This window comes from Caretta caretta, chromosome 1 (genome assembly GCF_965140235.1).
Source record: "Caretta caretta isolate rCarCar2 chromosome 1, rCarCar1.hap1, whole genome shotgun sequence".
Lineage (NCBI taxonomy): Eukaryota > Metazoa > Chordata > Testudines > Cheloniidae > Caretta > Caretta caretta.
Window position 1 is genome coordinate 115,717,465 of NC_134206.1, and position 13,274 is coordinate 115,730,738.

Genomic DNA, 13,274 nt, shown 5'->3' on the forward strand with positions numbered 1-13,274 from the left:
GCACTATCCCATGGAAACAGAACAACAAAAGAAAGTGTTCCATCTTCTCTACCTCTTTGAAACCTGACAGATCATTTGGTATTGCCATACATTCAATTTTCAATGCCAAATGGTTTTCACTTAGTTTAATGGTTGCAAAGACATGACGTGCAGGCCTGGCCCCATTGAAGCCTATGGGAGTTTTGCCACTGACTTCAGTGGGACCAGGATTCCATTCATGATCATTAAGGTGTATATATAGGATGAGAAGCAACAGAGGGGGAGAGGAATTTAGATCTTATGGATCATTTTCAGAGTAAATGTATGGTTTAGAGCATGACAAACTCTAGTGAGACATGAGAAACTTTTTTTTATTAAGAATAAAGAGAAATAGAGAAGTAATGTACAAAATACATTACACACAATTGGATGGGCAAAATGACCCATCCAGCACATGTGAACATTTAGCCCAGCGGTTCTCAAACTTCATTGCACCTTGACCCTTCTGACAACAAAAATTACTACATGATCCCAGGAAGGGGGACTGAAGCCTGAGCCCAAGTAGGGGGGCCTGAAGCCAAAGCCTGAGGACTTCAGCCTCTGATGGGGTGGCTGTAACTTGAGCCTTGCTGCCAGGGCTGAAGCCAAAGCCTGAGCCGTGCCGCCCAGGGCTGAAGCCCTCGGGCTTTGGCTTCAGTCCCAGGCAGTGGGGCTTGGGATTTCAGCTTCAGCCCTGGGTACCAACAAGTCTAACGCCAGCCCTGGCGACCCCATTAAAACAGGATCCTGACTCACTTTGGGTCCCAACCTCCGGTTTGAGAACTGCTGAGCCTAATGAAGTCTAGTGTTCCAAATATACTGTACTATTAGTGGAAAAGTTTAATCTATTGTAAAGAAATTAAATATATAGGATACTTTGGACTGGAGACCTAATCTCTTTAAGCAGTTTGCCAGTGAACCAGTGTAGTGCTCAGACAGACTAACAGTGCAATCCCCATTCACTAAATTCAGACTAATTCACCAGTCAGAGTACATACTGTTCCCATTTTTCTGCAAATAAATAGATTAACAGATGATTTAGGTCATGATATTAGACCTAATCATTAGACCATGATATTAGAAGTCTGAAGACACCCAAGTGTGATCAATTGGAGATGGTGTGAGAGATTCTATTCCCAGCACTGTCAAGGATTTCCACCATGATCTTGAGCAATTCACTTCCAGTGCCTCACTTCCTCAGACTGTGTAATAAGATTAATGATACCCACCTTTGTAAAGTGCTTTGAGATCTATAGATGAAAAGCACTCTATATAGAGATCTAATACAAAATAAGTATGAAGTGCCAATTACTATTTACAGGTTTCAGAGTAGTAGCCGTGTTAGTCTGTATCCGTAAAAAGAAAAGGAGTACTTGTGGCACCTTAGAGACTAATCAATTTATTAGAGCATAAGCTTTTGTGAGCTACAGCTCACTTCATCGGATGCATACAGTGTTATCTTGTTCTGAAATTGCAACAATCAATAAAGTTTCAATCCATTCTCAAGTGTAACTGAATAAAGCAAATAAGTCTTATCCACAACTAACTTTTTATCCTCATATTTCTCAATTTGCTACTTTACCTGATGTGATCTATGAACAGTTCTTACACTTCACTGATCAAATGTGTTTTCTAGCCTATCAATCCTCTTACAACATAATGAAATGTAAATATTTTCTGCATCAATCATTCATGTAAACCATAATTTGAACTTCAAAAGATGGCATGCAAGCTACTTTCAGGATTTAATCACTTCCATGCTGACTGACAGGCTAGCTGCCTTCAGCAGACCTATTTGTCCATTGCTACTGATATACCTGATATGTCCAGAAATTCCTTTTCATCTGAATAAACATTTGTGGTTTACTAGAATTTTTCAACAAAATGTAATACGTGTTCTAGCATGACAAAGGATGGCTCTGAAATTATTATGCAATGTCTAGGCTGCTACTTATTAAAGAATACTATGAAGAGTATATGATAGTGGCTCTATACAATACAGAATGTGAGACATAACTGGTGAATTCATTTTACTTATCTTTACTGTAAGAATGAAGTGATGGGAAATCTATTATTGCACTACCATTCTCACTAATATAGTTAATGATCTGTCAGGATCACCTGAATAAATCTCTTTCAGGGGTTGATTATTGTAACAATAATTCACTCCAGAATGAAACTTGCATATTCGATCATTGCCCAGAAACATAAATGGTTTGCCAATTTTGAAAAATAAAATTATTTTTACTTTGGACTTTTATCTCTTCGTAAAGACTCATCATGTTCTTTACTCTCTGAGCAAAGGATTTCTCTACATATTATTTTAATTTCTCCCTTGTACATCTATTAAAACTAGGTGGGTGCGCTTATGATTTTATGTAGCATCAGAAAACTGCATTGATGAGGAAGAATTCTGGTTCACTGGTGTTTCTCTCTCTATCTCTTTATATGTGCTTCTTGAAGGAAGATTATTATTCCTGGTCAATAATAAGTAATACTGCAGAAGTCTGACCTGAGTATGATGGCACCCTATGACATATATATGGTAATGTCTCTGCAGGGGGTTGGATCTTAGAAATTTTTTGAGTCAGTCCCACCCCCCACTTTTTTTCCCTGCAATCCTCTCCACTTTTTTCAAACAGATTTACACATAAAGAGTTTGGTTTCGGAGTATAACAGGTAGAGACGATCAAATTATTAGTTGTGAATTGTATGTCTGATAAAGTAAGCACTTTTTCTTTTGCAAATTGTGTTTTGGAAGTAATTTGTGTGAATATATTTGAACCTATGTTTTCTTCACAAACTGGCCAGAGTATTCACACCGTCTGATTGGTCACCTAAGCCACAGGGCATTGTTTTTTCCCCCTGCTTAGATGACCCAAGCTTTATGGCCAGAAAAAAAACTTTTTATACATTTTCAAATTATTAGCAAATATTCTTTACTGTTCCATAAATTAGCTTTCAAAGAGTACAGAAGTTTTCAAAAAGACCATGAAAGCACTTGAGGTGCAAATACTTTTGTGATTATTTATTTCTGTAGTATTGACAATGCTTTTAGGTTCTGCAAACATTCTTACAAAAAAAAAAGAAAAAAGAAAAAAAAGAATTGCTGTCTAAGTGTTCATTAATAAGTCATTAAAGAAGGGTCTCAAATACCAACAGAACTATGTGCTTTATTTATTAGAATATTATGCATTAGTTTTTTGCTCCATTCCCCCTTTTATAATTTGTTATCAGTACAACCAGTAAGCTTGCCACCTCCTCCAAAAAGTATTGGGAAACCTTTGTACCACAGCCATCATTTTACTTATGATATTGTGAATGGAACATTGTTTTCCTGTTACTTAGTTGTATCTCTCTTATGGATAAAAAGAACAGGAGGACTTGTGGCACCTTAGAGACTAACACATTTATTTGAGCATAAGCTTTCCTGAGCTACAGCTCACTTCATCGGATGCAACCCTAGCTCAGGAAAGCTTATGCTCAAATAAATTGGTTAGTCTCTAAGGTGCCACTAGTACTCCTGTTCTTTTTGCGAAACAGACTAACAGGCTGCTAGTCTGAAACCTCTCTTATGGATAGTTATTTAAAGAGATCACTAAACCTATATGGAGTTATTATAGAGAAATGTTTTGCTTGTGACCTCTAGTGGCGGGAGAGGAGCTGTGCATGAAGTTTACTTGAAATATATACATTTGAAAAAAGAAAGTTATAAAATCTTGCCACAACATAGTTTCAACATAGTCCAAGTTAGAATAAAGTTTAGCCATGAATGGATTTTAACCGTGCATTGCATTTACGCTAAAATAGATAATTACATCAGATTAAGCCTATTAGCCATTCAAATAATGTGACAGCGAGAGACATATTTAGGGACCTGCTGTTAATTCATGCGTCACAGCAATGTGGTGATGGTGCTGCCTAGAACAGTCACACATTGGTTGGGAAAGAGCCCCTTCAACACTTGAACTTGTTTTAAAAAAATCGAAATAGGTTTGTTATTTCTACTCATACTAATAAACTAAATTCTGAGAGGGACCTTATGGTTTATTCTCTGTACAAGAGTGTTGAGTCTCACGCCATTGCGCAGACACGACAGAATGGAGTTTGAAATGTCAGGACCCTAACCAGTCACAAGGAGCTTTCAAAGCTGAGGATGAGGGGTTTGGGGTGTGGGAGGGGGCTCAGGGCTGGGGCAGAGGATTAGGGTGCGAGGGGATGAGGGCTCTGTCTGGGGCTGGGGTTGCGGGATTTGGGGCGTTGGAGAGGCTCAGAGCTAGGGCGGAAGGGCAGGGTAAGGGCAGCCTGCCCTGCCATTAGGGAATGGGGCTCACTAGGACCCTGCGGCAGCACTTGATGCGGGGAGCCGGCAGAGCAGAGTCAGCGTGAGCTGAAGGCTCCGGGGCCCGGGGAGGTGAGTTGGGGCAGCAAGTGGGGGCCGGGGGACACTCTGGGGAGGTGCGGGAGGGTGGCAGGCGGGGCCTGGGGAGGGACCCGGCCCCAAGCATTGGTGGAGCTGGGCCCCTGGGTCCTGAATATTGCTGGAGCCCGGGCACCACGACTGTATATCAGTGGCCGCTGATCACAACTACAACTGCTATATGCAGTACACCAGCCCATTCCTACCACAAAAATCATCCGCTCAAGTAGGACCTCGATCCTCCAGAGCACTTAAGCACATGCTTAACTTTAAACCCAGAAGTAATCCCATTGACTTCAGTGGAACTATTCATGCACTTAAAGTAAAGTGTGTGTTTTAAGTGCTTTGCTAGTCCCAATCCAGACTCTTTAGTATTGCAGTAATGAGGCTAGAAAGTTTTTTTTAAAACCTTTGTATTTTGTTTATTTCCCCTATTCTAAAAAAAGACAGTACTATCAATACAATGTGGCATCATGGGGCACACAAATTTATAATGTTATATTTGTAGTAAAAGGATTTTCATATATTTTTCTGGTCTGTGAATTTAGGGAATATGATATTTATTCTGAAGCTAAGTACCTAATATTTATAAAGGTTGGGGGTGGGGGGAAGACTTCTTCACAAATGGGTGGAAGTAAGGTCTGTATCACATTTAATATAATTTGTTGCAGATTGTTCACCTCTTCAATCACTTTTAGTGTTGTACTTTTATTACTGTGTAGGCCCTCCCTGAGATCAAGCCCCAAGTGTGGTATGTTAACATAGTAAAAGACAATCAAAGAGCTTACAGTCCACATAGGACAGAAAGGGTAGGAAAAAGGCAATAATATCCCTAATGTACAGATAGGGAACTGAAGCACAACAAAATTAAAATCATTTGCTCAAGCACACAGAGAGCTAGGAATTGAACCTGTATCTCCTGAGGTTTGGTTTAACGCCTAAAACACAAGACAATCCTTCCCTGTTCTAGCTATCCACTTCCCACACTGTTTTTTAGCTACCTGTTTTCCAGTAGCTATTCCTGACACTAAGTGAGGTAAAGGAGGAAGAAAAAGGAATCAGAAGACACAAGCCTATTAGTGCACCTCCCTCCCTGACTAATGTTCTAAGAGCTTTAGGATAATTATGCAGAAAAATGTTTTCCATGGTCCCCTAGAACATGTGTCTGGTCTCTGCTTATTATTTTGCTACAGTTCTCTCTCAGATGCTTTATAAATACATGTTTGTAAATTTAAATTATCCACTGGTGCTCAGTACAGAGACATGCATTTGAAAGGCAGGTTCTTCTTCCTGTTGTTAGACAAATGTCACAATGTCCAGTAAAGTGAAATAATAGAGTGTCACTTCAGGTACATTGGTACATTGCCATGGTAACCGGTTTATGTTGCAATACCGCCAAGAACCCTTTGTGGGATCTCTGTTGAACCAAGCAACATACATTAGTGCTTGCATACACCACAGGTGATACACACAACCCAGAAGTCAGAAGTCATTTTGACTTGAATATGGGGAAAATACAGGACATTTCTGAAGCTTGAAAACTGGTCCAAGGCTTAGCAATGCTGAAAGGATTGGGGAGCATCAGGCTTTGCAGACATATCAGATGACAAGAGGCCAGTTTCTAAGCTACACCAGCAGCAGTTCAGAGTAAATTCACTGACTCCTGTCCCTTCTCTAGTACTGACGTTGATATGATGCCAGGAGGCCAGACTTGCTATTCTGCGATGCCTTCTCATTGCTCTCTGCATAGCAACAGCTGCTGTGTGCATGGTAATGAGGACCCTGGCAGGACAGGTTCAGCAACACCAGAGGAGCTCTAAATATGCTGTTAGATCACTGCCCTGACTAAATTATACCACTACACTGCATCCTTCTTTTGGCAGCGTGTGTTGTGCACACATATATAGTCCCACTAGTAGACATTAAAACAGCCGTGTAGACAATATGGCATGGCTTAGGTGAGGAAAGACATGTCTGAAGGGAGTGGGTACTAGAGTACATACCCTACCTGGCTGTCTCCATGCACAAGCCGTGTGTCCCCATCTCCACTGCTACTTTTAAACAGTGTAGTGTCCCACTGCCTCCCTTGCTGGAGCCCTTCCCCACCACAGGGAAAGGCTTCAGCAGTGAGGAAAAGCTCAGCCTTTCCCTGCTGCCTCCCCGCCACCAGAGTCTTTGCTTGCCGCAGTGAAAGGGTCTGTCAGCAGGGAGCTGCTGAAGCTTTTCTCTGTTGTTTCCCCTCTGCCAGAGCCTTTCACCGACACGTGTAGCTACACACCACAGTGTGGATTCAGCCTGCTTTTCACTGCAGCACATAGCTATGCATGCACTGCATGCCACCGCCATGGTGTGTAGTGTAAGAAAGGTAGCCAAACTGGGGCTGGTTGTTTGTGTTGTGTTTGGTTTTTCTTTCCTCTTGGCTTGCACGAGGAGGGGGCAACAAGCCATGAGATATACAGGACAGGTAGAGGTAGCAAAAACCTAAAGACCATTCAAATGTTAGGTGTGCAACAGACAGAAGCAGGAGAAAGCCAAGACTGGACTAAAGGAGGAAAAGGTTGCCGAAACAGGAAGAAGGAGGAGAACAGGAAGAGGCGGGTGCTTCATCCAATACAAAGCTATTGCATTGTTTTGACATGTACTTTTACTATTACAATGCACAACTTACAGGTAATAAATTGTATCACTCTCTCTCTTTGTTGTTTTAATTTAGATGTAATATATGGGCCCAAAGAGTCAAAAGTGTTAATGTGACCTTGTAACTATCCAACCTTAAACAGTGTTAAACATGGTTTAAGGATTGGTATACCAAGACCTCAGCCTGGTTAGGCCCTGGCAAATACCACTAAACGTCTTTTTAACCTTTTATTAAAGATAAAGGAAAAACAGTTAAAAGCATTTGAAATGTAAGCTTTACTAAGTAAGGCTTTCTTTTTAACACTTCTTCCCTTCTCCTCTAACTGGAGAGAGTTATTAAAAAAGAATCGCCCCCCTTTGCCTGAAAGTCTTTTAGATGGTACTTGTGACACATATGGCAATTTCCCACAATATCCATGGAAGATCTTATTGAATTAAGTTTGAGTTTCTTTGAGGTCCACTGCATTAAATGAATGGTTTACGTATTATTGTGGGCCTGGGATTGAATGTAACCTCTTGAGTGGGGAGATGTGACATATGTGAGATCTCAGGGTGCTAAGGACTATAACTCAACTATATGCCAGACAAGAACAGACTTTTGGAACAAAACATGCTCAGTGGTTTTTCTGGGGAATCTCTAGAGGGAGGTGAATGCAAATTCCCCAACTCATTATGCAAAAACCAACCTTTGGAAGCTATGCCCTGATATGCCTGCCAATTACCTGTTACAAAAGGCTAATATCAAAGGCACAAATTCAAGAAAGAAATGGCTGCTCTGCCCAGCCATTGTTCTGGTTCTGAATCTGAGGATTCATGGAGGATAGGTCCATCAATGGCTATTAGTCAGGATGGGCAGGATGGTGTCCCTAGCCTCTGTTTGCCGGAAGGGATGGATCACTTGACGGATGCCAGAAGGGATGGACGGGGGATGGTTCACTTGATGATTATCTGATCTGTTCATTCCCTCTGGGGCACCTGGCACTGGCCCCTGTCAGAAGACGGGATATGGGCTAGAATGGACCATTGGTCTGAGCCAGTATGGCCGTTCTTATGTTCTAGACGATTATGAGCTTGTAACCACTTGTCTCCTTATTTTATAAGCTCCTCAGGGCAGGGAGCACATCTCCATGTGTATTTTAACAGCACCTAGCAGCTCTGGAATATAAATATTAAAAATAATTAGCAAGGAGTCTGTAAAGGGAGGAAATAGCAGCAAATAGATATGTTTTTGTGAGCAATGAAAAAGTAACACTGATAGCATCTGAATGTGTTATGTGCAACTGTCTCAGTATATTGGAAATCAGATGCCTTCCCTGCTCTTTTTATTTCCACCCATCTCTTCCTCTGACCTCCCTTACCCTGCAAGGCTAACTACGATGCCCCTTTATTGGAAATAAGCCCTACCCTTGTCAGTTGTGGGGAAGATCACTGTAATGTGTGCTCTAGGGGAAGAAAAGAGGAAAATCAGTGCCTGACAAGCTAGCAGAAAGTGAAACGTGAGGGTCATGGGAAGCAGCGAATCTGTCAGATCCGATTAATTCGGAGTAGAGAGTACAGGTCTAAAAGTTTTTCTGTTACTGTGTGCCACTGCCAACTCTTCGTATCAGCATGGAGTAAAAAGGGGCACGTGAAGCCGCGTGGCACCTGGGTCCTCCAAAAGTTTGAGCTCATTTCTCAGAGCTTTAGACCCTCGTCCAGACCAAAACTACTTCCTAGGATTTTGCCCCGAACAGCCTTTTCTTATCTCATCTCATCACAGCCTTGACTCCCCCAATCCTTTACCTATGTTACACATTGTCAGTGAATACCTTTACAGAATACAAACTGCATTTTGTTACACCACCTTACATACAGTAATCTAAAATGCAGTACATACAGGCTTCAGACTTGGTGTGATTTTTTACATCTCTGAGGCAGGAGTGCTGGAACTAGAGTGCCCCTGGCTTGAAGTGGTTTCCATCATATACAGGGTTTATAGTTGTGTTCAATGGCTCACAGCAGCCCCACTATTAAAAACTGTTAAAGCTTGACTGCTCAGATCTACAAAGCAACCCAAATTTGAAGAAATAAGAATAACTGTGACTTATACAGTGCTTTTAACTTGAAGGAAGAATGGTCCAATGATTAGGCCCCTCGACTAGGATTTAGAAGACCCAGGTTCAATTCCCTGCTCTACCACCAACTTCCTGTGTGACCTTGGGAAAGTCACTTAGCCTTTCTGTGCCTCAGTTTCCCATCTGTAAAATTGTGACCATATTGCCTTAGCTCAGACTGGTTTTATGAGGATAAAGACAGTGAAGCACTTTGCAATCTGTGCACAAAAAGCACCATGTAAGACCTTGGTATTATTATTATAATATTGTTTTCAAAGAATTTGCAAATGTTAACTAATCCTCACAGTCCAACTGTAATCCCCTTTTACAGATCGGGAATAAAGCATAGAGAAGTTAAGTGACTGACCCAAGTGTCACACATGAAGTCTGTTGAAAAGCTGGGAACAGAGCTCAGGATTCTTAGATTGATATCTAATTCACATAATTGGCAGGGGAACTGCTGTCTAGTGGATCTCTTGGTGTCACAGTTCTCTTGACAGCCCTACACAACATTCACCACACTGAGGCCACATATCCAAAGGAGAGAGTAGAGGAGGTCTGTCACTCACCAGTCACCTCTCACTTTGTTCAACAGATTACGCAGCGTGTGTGATATTTTGGGAAGTAGACCTGCACAATGTTGGTACTGCTACAACACTGGCCTTCTCACCATCTCCTCTCTGTTCAAGTTTTCTCCTCCCAAACTGACTCAGATGATGTGCTCACACACAGGGCCAATTTTTCAGAGAGCGTTCAACCCACCCTCTATTTGGGAGCAATGTGCTATGCACACACAACGCTTTTGAGCACCATTATTTGTGCATTCCATTGTTTGCATAGCTGTGAATGCAGAAGCAGAAGGCACTTTTTGAAGATTTCACCCACAAGGGTAGTAGTACTCTGACTGCTGAATCACATCTTTCTTTTTTTTCAATGCAGTGGGGACCAATTTTCCCCACACCTTCCCAAGCATGATTGCTGGGAAATCAAATGCCAGCTTGGCATTAAACAAAAGGGTCATAGAGTGGGCCTGGCACAGTAATACAAACAATATTACTTCCTGACTTTGTTTTTTAAAAGCAACTTTATAGCTAAAGGTTTCAGAGTGGTAGCCATGTTAGTCTGTATCAGCAAAAACAACGAGGAGTCCTTGTGGCACCTTAGAGACTAACAAATTTATTTGGGCATCTTAGAGACTAACAAATTTTGTGGGCTAGAACCCACTTCATCAGATGTATGGAGTGGAAAATACAGCAGTAGGTATAAACACATGAAAAGATGGGAGTTGCCTTGCCAAGTGTGAAGTCCGTCTAATTTCAGTTGACAGCAGGATACCAAGGGAGGAAAAATAACTTTTGAAGTGGTAATGAGAGTTGCCTATTTCAGACAGTTTTTTATAACTTCTTATAGCTAAAGTTAACAGTAACTTTAGAAGAAGAACAAAACAAGATTCCTAGTGACTTTATATCTTGGAAGGAACTTGAGGAAAAAGCTAAAATCTAATCCTTCCCCCCAAAAAACTGTGTCCATGAGTGGGTAAAATGGGATTCAGAATCTGAATGTAGATTTGGCTATGATTACAGATGGTCATTACCTCTATGATGGGCTGAATCAAAGCCCAGCTACAAATACTGCTTTGAAATTCAAATATGGTGGCTTGGGCTGGCCTCCAGTGATATTATTTGCTGTATTGATTCCTCAGCATGACAGATTCATAGATTCTAAGGCAGAAGGGGCTACTGTGATCCTCAACTCTGACCTCCTGCATAACAGGCTATACAATTTCACCCAGTGACTCCTGCAGTGGAGAGAATTACAATACCTTACTGCATACGTGTCTGTGTAAAGAATTCCTGCTGGGACATGTTTTTCCCACGTGGTTTTAATTGGCATGGAATGAATGTGGCACACTGTGTCTACAAAATGTTGAGGTGAACTATCATGTCTGAGAGTTAACAATAAGAGCAACAACAATTAAACTAATAATTTAAATTTTATTCATTTACTCCTTTCCATAATTAACACTCCTGGGGTTATTTTGTTCAGTTTCCCAGTCATGTGAAAATAACTAAACTTAAGTTGAGACCCAAAGAGGGTGAGGACCAGCTTCTGTTGGTGAAAGAGACAAGTTTTCAAGCTTTCACAGAGCTCTTTTTGAGGCCTGTGAAACTAACTCAGAGTGTCACTGCTAGATACAAGGTGGAACAGATTGTTTAGCATAAGCAATTAACACATATTTCAAGGGACTATTCAAGGTGAAGTGGCCCTTGAATGGTGCCTTGAAATATGTGTTAACTGCTTATGCTAAACAGTCTGTTCCACTTTGTATTTAGCAGTGACACTCTGAGTTAGGGCAAGTCTACACTTAAAACACTGCCTTGCCCCAGCTGCATTGGTGCAGCTGTGTCACTGTAGTGCTTTAATGAAGACGCTCTATGCTGATGGGAGAGCTCTCTCCTGTTGTTGTAGTTAATCCACCTCCCCGCAAGGTGGTAGCTTGTGTCTAAGGTGCCACAAGTACTCCTTTTCTTTTTGCGAATACAGACTAACACGGCTGTTACTCTGAAATCTGTCTCCTGCTAACATAGCACTATCTACACCAGCACTTAGGTTAGTATAATATGCTGCTCAGGTGTGTGGACTTTTCACAACCCTGAGCAGCTCCATTATACCAAAGTAATTCTGTAGAATAGACCTGCCCTTAGTTCCCCAGACCTGAAGAAGAGCTCTGTGTAAGCTGGAAAGCTTGTCTCTCTCACCAATAGAAGTTTGTCCAACAAAACTCATCCACTTTGTCTCGCTAATATCCTGGGACCAAGAGAGCTACAACAGCACTGCATAAACTTAAGTTGATTATTTGCCTCCTTTGTACATTACCCAATATTTAAGAAACAGCTTTAACACTATTAATGAAATGCAATGTGCATTAACTTTCTCTTATGAATGTAAACAATCAAAATAGTTTTGGATTTTAACGGCTAAGGCTGTCTGGGAAAAAAGAAGATACAATGCTCCATTTATGGAAACTGTGAAGTCCTGGAGTTAATGTTACTAATTGCATCAAATTAATTAAGCAATAATGACCAAGGCACAGGTTATTTCCGGCCATTAATGATCTGCTGTAGAGTTGATGGTCTGTGATGAAGCTAAGGGATATTAACCTCTGCTGGTTCTTAATTAATCAGATATTGCCTTGTGCAGACACTATTGCAATATCTCTCCATTTCTTAAAAAAAACCCAAAACCCAGACACCGTGTGTGATGGGGTGGGGATCGCCATCCAGTGTGGGACTCCACCCCATCCCTCAAGCTGTTCTTTACCTTGATGCTAAGGACTAAAGTCAATGGGGATACCCTGTTTTGCAGGGCAGTGAGGCCGACTGGCCAGAGTCAATGGGGTTTACCCAGATGCACAGGGCAGCATGGCCTAGCAGCCAGATTCATTAGAGTTGCCCCAAGCTGCAGGGTGGGAAAGCCTCGTGGCAGAAATCAATGGGCTGCCACCTGGCCGGGAGGGGTGGCAGCCGGGGTAGGAGGACCCAGGCCCACCTTACTACACCGGGTCCCAACCTAGGGTCCTAACAGTGGTGGAGTGTTTCACCACTGAGTCAGAGTGGCTCCAACCAAAACACACTGACTTCCCACTGGACTATAGCTAGTCCTGCCCCACCCCGGGCCACTTCCTACCATGTCTCTTGGAGCTGTAGTTGAGGTGTCATCGGGGTCTCCAGGCTTTTCAGCGTGTACAGTCCCCGATGACTCTGATCCCTCTTGGACTTCCACAGGCTCTTGGGCATTGGTCTGGGAGTCTGCGGCTCCGGCTTCCATGGTCAGGAGTTCCAGCTGCTCCCGGGCTGGAGCCAGCCAGGAGCGTCCTTCCTCCCCAGCGGTCAATCCAGACTGAGCTGGCTGCTCCCTTTTATACCAGTGCTGCACCTGGAGCATGCCCACTAGGGGAGTGGGGACCTGGCTTCCTCAGCTCACAGTGAGGAGTTAACCTTTCCCCATCCAGTGTGGGATGAGTTCACCCCATCACACCATGTAATATGGCTCTCAGAAAACCAGACATTGCTAGAAAAGTAGCATATTGAGGGGCCAATTGGTCA

The 13,274-nt window shown here is 42.2% G+C and overlaps 1 long non-coding RNA gene across 5 annotated transcripts in view; it reads left to right on the forward strand.

Moving 5' to 3' along the window:
- Nucleotides 1-4,344: 4,344 nt before the first annotated feature.
- Nucleotides 4,345-13,274, forward strand: part of LOC142072677 (uncharacterized) — a 31,877-nt gene continuing 22,947 nt past the window's right edge. For 4 of the 5 annotated variants that reach the window (XR_012669188.1, XR_012669186.1, XR_012669185.1 and 1 more), the window contains exon 1: nt 4,345-4,432. This is a non-coding gene — a long non-coding RNA (uncharacterized LOC142072677). Of the gene's footprint in view, nt 4,433-6,941; nt 7,109-13,274 lie in introns of all 5 variants that reach the window. The other variant, XR_012669189.1, reaches the window with a different exon arrangement.